The sequence below is a fragment of the Penaeus monodon genome, chromosome 13 (genome assembly GCF_015228065.2).
Source record: "Penaeus monodon isolate SGIC_2016 chromosome 13, NSTDA_Pmon_1, whole genome shotgun sequence".
In the NCBI taxonomy this organism is placed as follows: Eukaryota; Metazoa; Arthropoda; class Malacostraca; order Decapoda; family Penaeidae; genus Penaeus; species Penaeus monodon.
Genome location: NC_051398.1, coordinates 7,854,349 through 7,862,717, shown reverse-complemented (window position 1 = coordinate 7,862,717; position 8,369 = coordinate 7,854,349). Strand labels below are relative to the sequence as shown.

At 34.1% G+C, this 8,369-nt stretch overlaps 1 pseudogene; it reads left to right on the top strand.

Annotated features, from left to right (window-relative positions):
- Positions 1-657: 657 nt before the first annotated feature.
- LOC119580094 lies at positions 658-6,809 on the top strand (annotated as a pseudogene).
- Positions 6,810-8,369: the final 1,560 nt, after the last annotated feature.

Genomic DNA, 8,369 nt, shown 5'->3' with positions numbered 1-8,369 from the left:
GCTAAGGTATATTGATATAATTGATTTCAGTAAGATAGTATACAGAAGTAAGCCTCCTTTAAATATTCAGTATTTATGTTCCTGCATGGGAAGTGTGTGGTGAACCCAAGGGAGATTAGGGTATAGATTTCTTATGTAACTGTGTCATTAGTTAGGAAACATAGAGAACTACCAAGTCACATACAAGGATTTGTTAGCTAGATGGGGGTATGAGAGAGAGAGACAGAGCCTGGGCTGGATGGGACACATTACCCCACAATGACGTTAATGGAAGTAGAGTTGGCCTTTCGTCTACGTTATCATTAATTGTTTGCATTAATATAGTTGTTTTGTTGTAACGGGTTTACTGTTATTATTATTAATTTTAATAGTACAAGGCTGTTGATACAGTGATAAAGATGTCTTTAATCTGAGTTATTTTAGCTATGTATTTCTATATTGTATAGGAATATAGTCATGATTATGATTATAGTATTATTATAGTTTGTTAGCCCCCATGATTTGTATATATAAATAGTTTAAACTGTTTTGTTATTAGTATAGTAGTAACAATTTTTAATGTAATGATATTGATATTATTAGGGATTATTGCATTCATAATAAATGTCCTTAAAAATTTCTTGATGAACTTGCAGTAACCAGCATCATTTTAACACAATGACGGAGGAGAAGCTAAGCCAAAGAGGGGGGACCACCACCAAAGAGTAAAAGCCGGAAGTCGGGTGAGTATCCAACCCAGTTTTTGGTAGAAATTATAGTGTGTTTTACAGACATAGGGTAGTAATGGGATGGAACGATAGAGGAATTGGTCAGAATAGTATGGGGGTGGGAAAAGACAAATTTCTTCTGGGAGAGAAAGAAGGTATAGTTATAATCTGAGATAATCGTGTGTGTGGCTGTGCAGTTATAGACATTCAGGATTGTCTTTTGTATATTTTATATATATATATATAAAATATATATATATATATTATAATTATATATATATATTATAATATATAATATATATATATATTTTTATATTTTCATTCTTTTATTTGCTATATTTTATTTGATTTTTAGAATATACAAAAGTGTAAAGTCAAAGTACCTTTGTATATTGTCCTGTATTTATTTTTTGGGGTACTTTTGAATATCCTGTTTTTTGCTCTTCTTTGCTGCTGTATTCATTAGTATGTTTTCCACCCAAATAATTCATGTGCTGGGTCCTCTCATGTTTTTTAATATGTAAATAGGCCATTATAAATGGTGGAAAAATGGATTAGAAAGGATACCTTTGTAATTTTCCAATGTTACATCTTTGTTTGTGATATATTTGTACTTTCTGTTGAGGAGGAGTGTTTATAGAGCTGTCAGTCAGTGTGCTTTGGGAACATGGGTGCTGGCAAAGAGGGGTTTATAGAAGCCTAATGTTAGTTTAGTATTATTAACCCAAAGTGTGGGAAGACTAAACATGTGAGTAAGTATTGATTCCTTTGGTCTATTTGGTTATAGTTTCAATGGTGAGATTTTTATCTTTGTAGGCCCAACATTCTGCCGGTATAAGTTAGGTCTTCCAATCCTAACCTTACAACAGAACACCAGCTTCAAGAAGTAATAATGGCATATTGTGTTCCAGGGTATTCCACAGAGAAAAATAGAGTTACAAGCAGGATGCAGGCTATCGCTTCGACGAGCCAGCTGTGAAGGAGAGCCAAGATGAGGTCGAGTTCTAACCCGGTCCATTTCCTGCGCACACATTCCAAAAACAATGACCCCGCTGATGTCCAAACACAGGTTAGTATGAGTTCCGGTGATGTGGAGAAGTGAGGTTGGGTTAGCTTTTCGGGGATTGTTGGCCATAAGAGTTGATTTTGCAATGTAATGATGTGTTTTGTAAATTTCTTTCTTACTTTCAGATTTGGCAGTGTCTGTTTGAGCCCAATGTAGAGCAGCCGCAGCACATGACTGATGTGGTGGCTACATGTTGGGGGGGGTCGTCTGTTTGTTTTCATTAATGTGGACGATGGAGAGGTGATACTTAATATAATCGCAATGCAAAGACGTACGTACTCCAAGTTTTTTATTTATGTCTTCCTCGTATTTTATTCCTGAATGTATTGATGTTTAATTTGTTAACTTAAATTCAAAATTTTATGCTTAAAAGATTGGGAAAAAGTAATAATTGTTGGTTATGAAGTTCTAATTGATTTTTTTTTTTTTTTAGAAAATAAGAATACAAAAAAGTAGCCATGTAAGATATATATATATATTATATATATATAATATATACATATTTCTTCATTTTCTTTTTTTTCTTTCTTTCTCTCTTTCTCTCTTTCTGTCTTTCTTTCTTTCTTTTTTATCATGGGCAATGGTAAAGCACTTTTTATATTTTACATAAATGAGAGTAGTTTGTGGACATATTTATTGATAAAGGAAGAGAAAAGTAATATCCTTATCATGCTTATAAGAATATCTAGATTGTTTTACTTATTTTGTTGGTATTTTTAATGTGTGATTAACAGCTGCTTTAGTAAATATTGAAATTGGTTTATTTAACTCATACCCATTTCATGCTCAATTCTCATAACTGATTCTTATAATCATTTTTTGCAAATTAGGAGTTATATTACATATTGCAGTCAGTAGACTAAGTTTTCTGATTCATCTCTTTTTATATTACAGGTTTATATTATATAACCTGTAATATAGGTTTTCCAAAGTGCTATTTTTTCCCTGTTCCCTAAAGCATGCCACCTGAACTCTCTCCACATCACCCGTCCTTAAAATTGTGCTCTTTTTTTTCTCCTCAGAGCGTCAGGAGTAGAAAACCTGTATGCCCTCATTTGGGTCGACACTTTCCCTGGATGAGTTTGGCCTGAAAGGATAAACATTTTGGGGCAGGGGCAGGCGCTCGCTCCACGTCCTCCTCATTCACCCGATGCTGGTGTTTGTTACCGATGTTCCGCACAGTTCCAAACAAGGCAGCGCAGTGGTGTGTTCCCTCTTGTTCTATCCCAAAAGGCGACTTGGTTATTTTGTAAGTATCTTTCATTCTGATGCAATGTTTATATGTGTGTGTGTGTGTGGTGTATTATATATATATATATATATATATATATATATATATATATATATATATATATATATATATATTTATATATATATATTATATATATATATATATATATATATATATATATGCTGTATATATATATTTTTTCTTCTTCTTCTTCTTCTTCTTCTTCTTTCTTTCTCTCTTTTTTTTTTTTTTGCTTTGCTCTGCTTTACTTTACTTTGCTTTGCTTTGCCTAAAAGTCCTTTTTTAGGTATGACTTTGAGGTTATTGGTATAATTGCTTGTGTATTTACAATATGTTGTTATATTCCGTTGAAAATGTCTTATAATCAGATATCCTTGCAAGCAATTATTAACCTGATAAGATCCAGGTCCAGTATATACAAACACTATCATATGCTACTAGCAACTACACTCTTATAATATAGTGAAAATCATTGCCCAGAAATGGGTCTTGTGAATACATACTTGGTGAATAAAACACATAAAAAAGTAGTTGTGTAATTATTTTAAAGCCTGCAAAAGTTTCTGTATCTTTTTGATCATTATAAACATTTTTCCGGAAAGGTGGCCACAAAGAGGGGCAGATCCAGCTTTGGGACGTAGGCTTTCCCAAGTCTCCCAAGCTACGAAACGCTCCATGCATTTGATGACCATCCCTCCTGTGGCCCGCGAGGGTTTACAACTTGGCTTACTCGCATTCACAAGACTCTTGTTGGGGGCTGTATGGAGGTCTGCATGCGTGGAAGATTGATATGCAAAAAATTGAAATAATAAAAGGTATGATAAATAGTGTTTTGGTTTTTAAATGTGATGACACGATTCATTCACTCATTTGTCCAGAGTCTCCATGGGAAACAAGATTTTTTGTTATGCAATTATCACTGAAATTGCAAATGAAAAAAAGGGAAAAAGGAGTTGAATACAGCAGTGTAGGGGAAGAGGAGACGGGATAATGTGATATGGCTTTAGGACACATATCTGTCAGTAGACTACCAACATTTCCTCTCATACAAGAAGTGTGAATTAAAACTATAGCAGTTTTGTCACTGTCATTAGGATAGGGAACTGCAAAAATATGGGACTTATGATCGGCTTCCAATAAGATGAGAGTGAAGCACCTGCTACTGTTATTATGAACTTATCTGTATTCAAGAATGATTACAGTATTTCTTTTTCCTCTTTGTCTTGTACCAATCATTCATAATCATTTTTCTTAGTCTAATCATCAATAACATTCCAACTGGAACGCACAGAGTTTATTCTACCAGAGGTAATGGGAATGGCTCTGTCCTGGACTCGGTGTGCATGGTGCGAGACACCTCCTGGCAGCCAAGTGTGCTCTGCATGGCCAGATATACATCTTCTCCTTGGCCGGAACCTTAAAGCTAGGACAGAAAGCAAGTATGGCCCATTAGGGTTTGAAAGCACTAGTGTATTGGATTTTTATTAGATAGGCTGGTATTATTTAGATTTTATTTGTTTGGGACAGAATTGCGCAGGAGTATTTATTGTTTTTGCTTGAATGTAATTGGATGATTTAGGATTGAACTTCTTTTTGTAGGATTGGGATAGAGTTATACAGGAATATCCTTTTAATGAATCTAGTTTGGGTATAGTGTTTTTTTTTTTACTAAATGAATATCCTTGCATTGCTGGAACATGTTAATTTGTTTAGCAACATCATCATATTTTGTAGGAGTGAGGTTGTAAATCAGTTTTTTTGTAATACTAAGTTTACAATGGTTTTTAGGCTTTTTTAGGGTCATTATCTCTGGACTTACTTCTATTTCTCAGGGCTGCAAATGTCTTTGAAACTGTTGTATCAAGTGACATGATGCTGAAGTTGCGATGGAGTGACACAGATAATTACTACATGAATATGGGTGTTTGACACAGGTAATTGGCCTTTAAGCTTTTAATGCCTGGAAATGAAGTCATCAGCTTCTGGCCTAAGGTATTATACATTGTAACTCCAGGCTCCATTTACAAACAGGGCATTCTTATCAGCACAAAAATTGTACAGAGAGTTGCCAGGTAGCAAGGTATTAAACATAAACAAAAATATATATATTCCCGGTTAATGCACGTTTCGATGAGAAAAACTCAACAAGGTATGGTTATTTTGCCCATTTTAGTTTGCTTTTATTATATCCTCAGTGGAACAAGCAAAAAAAAAAAGAAAAAAAAATCCTATATATTTGTTCCTAGTTCTATAATTAATAATATAATTGCAAAATTATCATATTTTTATTCATTTATTTTTACATTTTTATTAGCATTACAGTGAAGTCAAACAATTAAACAGATAAGACTGTAGCTTTTTTTCTCCCCCAAAATTCAGTGTCATGCATCCTGGTATGTGGTGATGACAAGGCACACTCTGGTATATGACCTGGTTAAGTATGTCCACTGTACTGTCAGCAGCCCCATTACGGGAGGGTCTCCAGTTGCACCGTCGAACCAGTTTGCCCTACTCGACTGGCCAGAGCTAGAGGATGCAGAGGTGAGTTTTGATGTTAGAGAGGGAGAGGGAGGGGAGAGACATAGACACACAGTCATTGAGGTGTGACTTTGCATGTATAGAAAATCATCAGCTATTTCCTGTTGACTTGGTGGCACCAGGTAGTTGCACTGGCCATTACAGTTTCCTTTTGTGAATTTTGTTGATACATAGATGGCTCCACAAGTCATCAAGGAGTCAATTACTAGGCTTACCTCACCTGATATCCTCATTCCCTGAATTCTTGGGAAAGGTTAAGGTTTTATTTTTATTTTTCTGACGCTATTATTGACACTAGGATTTTTGTAATGTTGATAGCAATAAATGAAAAAATATAAATCTATTGGAAAATCCAGGAAAAAGTTAAAGAAACAACTGAGATCAGGTAGGACATGTAATCAGCTCTTGTAGAGCCATCTATGTGTAAGCAAATTATACTAAATCACATGGAATGCTGTTATACCATTTTGAGCATCAGTGGGTCAGTCTCTAAACAATGAGCAGAGACTAGTGAGTTGACATCAAGCAAGCAAAATTCCACCCAACCTGGGCTTTAGACACAATATTACACTACTTGCCCTTCCCTACTAGGATGTACTATTACATTACTTACTGTTAAATGGTTTAGTTATTTATTTTTCTTTAATTATGGTTTACTGAATGGGAAAGAGGACATGGGGCAAAATTTCTACATTTGGTAAGCATTCATATAAGGTTTTATGTATGTTCATTATTATGAATATTGTACTGTAAGCTTTTGGACTGCAGTTGTATTTCAAAAGACATCTGCTGAGGTCTGATGAATTGCTGTATTTTTTATTTGAAGTTTTGCATAGTATGCATCATTACAACATATTATTAACAATTAGGCATAATTTTTCTGTATTCTCACTGGAAGCAAAAATAGTAATAATAATAACAATACTATATCCCAAACAGGTGGAGAAAGCCAGAAAGCTTCGTCTAGACACTTACGACATTGTTGTGGATAAGTGTGCTGTTTCCCCAAATGGCCGACACATTGTTGCCGTCACCTCAAACAACATGGTCTGCATTTGGAAGAGAGGGAAAGAAGATGAAAATGAGCAGTCACCATCTTAGTAATAGAAATCCAAGAAAGCGAGTTGTGTTTATGGAGATAGTTCGTAAGGTAGAGGCTAAGGTATTTTTTGATTTTGAAATTAAAAATTTTGTAATTCTGTTGAAGTGAAATGTCAAGAATAAGATTTGACTGTGGAGGATTATCTTCTTTCACATAGCTGTGATAGCTAGTGTTTATCTAGTGAGAAAATCTTGGTTATTATAAAGTTAGAGAAAAACTGTAGCATGAGTTTGATGAACAGAATTTAATCTGTTACAAAGGATAGTCATATCTGCTTCAAAAGGAAGCCAAATGTTTTTTTAGAATTATTATTGGACTTTTCACTTACTTTCAGGCCAAAAGATCTTGTTCATTTACCAAAGGACAAGTGAGTACTTTTCTCATTTGCAGTTAGGCTTAAAGAATGTATTTCTAAGGATAAACTGCCAATATATTTTGTTTTGCATAGATGTATTTGTCATTTTCATTCAGTCCACTTTGTGATTACATATCCTTTCTTTTTTCCTTGGGGGAGGGACTCCTCCCTTCTTCCCATGATCAGTACTTTATCTATTTTTCTACCAGCAGAAAGTATGAGTCATAGTACAATGTTTTCCCCATGTTTATAAGAAATGACAAGGTCACGCAAGTCGCATCCTTTGAATACCCATGAATGGGTAGACTCATAAGTGTATCGGAAAAGGCCATCATGCCTCATCCTCACAATAGAGCAGCTCATTTTTTTGATTGTGGTCTTGTCAGTTTGCCATTTCATATATGTTGTGTATAGGAGTCTAGGGAGTTTTGTATATAGTAGTTATCCTCCAAGATTTGAACTTTGTTGGAAGAAGAAAAAAAAGAGAAAACCAAAAAGATAAAATTTTGTTCAAAGATAAAAAGTTGTGATAAAACATCTCAGGCCAAAAGTAAGTTGTCTTCAAAGAGTTGTTACCTTTTTTATAGATCCAGATAAAAGGCTTCCATGTGTTGTAATTTTTTTGTTGTTTTTCTGTCATTGAGCAGCTTCACCATGTTGGGTGAAAAGGATGATTATTTTTGCATCTGCAATAGCTTTTCTTTGCTCTCATTTTCTAATTACTGTAGTTGTATTAATGGAGTTGAATTTTTAAAGACTGGTTTTAGTTGTATTTTAACATGTCATCTAGCATGTGTTGAATAGATGAAACTTATTATTATTATTATAAAGAAGTCAAAGGAGTATCAAGCTTATTTTTACATTAGGCCAGTATTGATGTGAGCAATTCAGTAACTCAGTCCTATTTGGTTTCCAAATTTTCTCTTGTTTGGTCTCCTTTTTTTAATGTTTGTATATTACTAAACATGTATTCCATGTCAAGGGGTATCACAGCCAGTGATGATAGTGATATTAAAATGGATAAATTTAAGATTATGCTTTGTTACTCTTTAGCCATGATGAGATGAAGAAAGTATTTTACATCTATATGTATTACTTAAAAGGAGTTGTGATGTTTCATTCTATTTACTCTTGTAATACACTGAGAAGTGTATTAAGGATAAATTTGATCTCAAAGGATGTTTTTATTAGCTTTTTATTTTTCTTTATTGGGGTAAGGAAGTCCTCTTATGGCGCAGATTGCAAGAATATCCATGCCTACTGTAAAGGATTATTGTTAAAATTTTAAATTAAATCATTTTCTATGTTCATCTTTAACCTTTTTGCTTAGAAGGGGCGATTTTTAATTG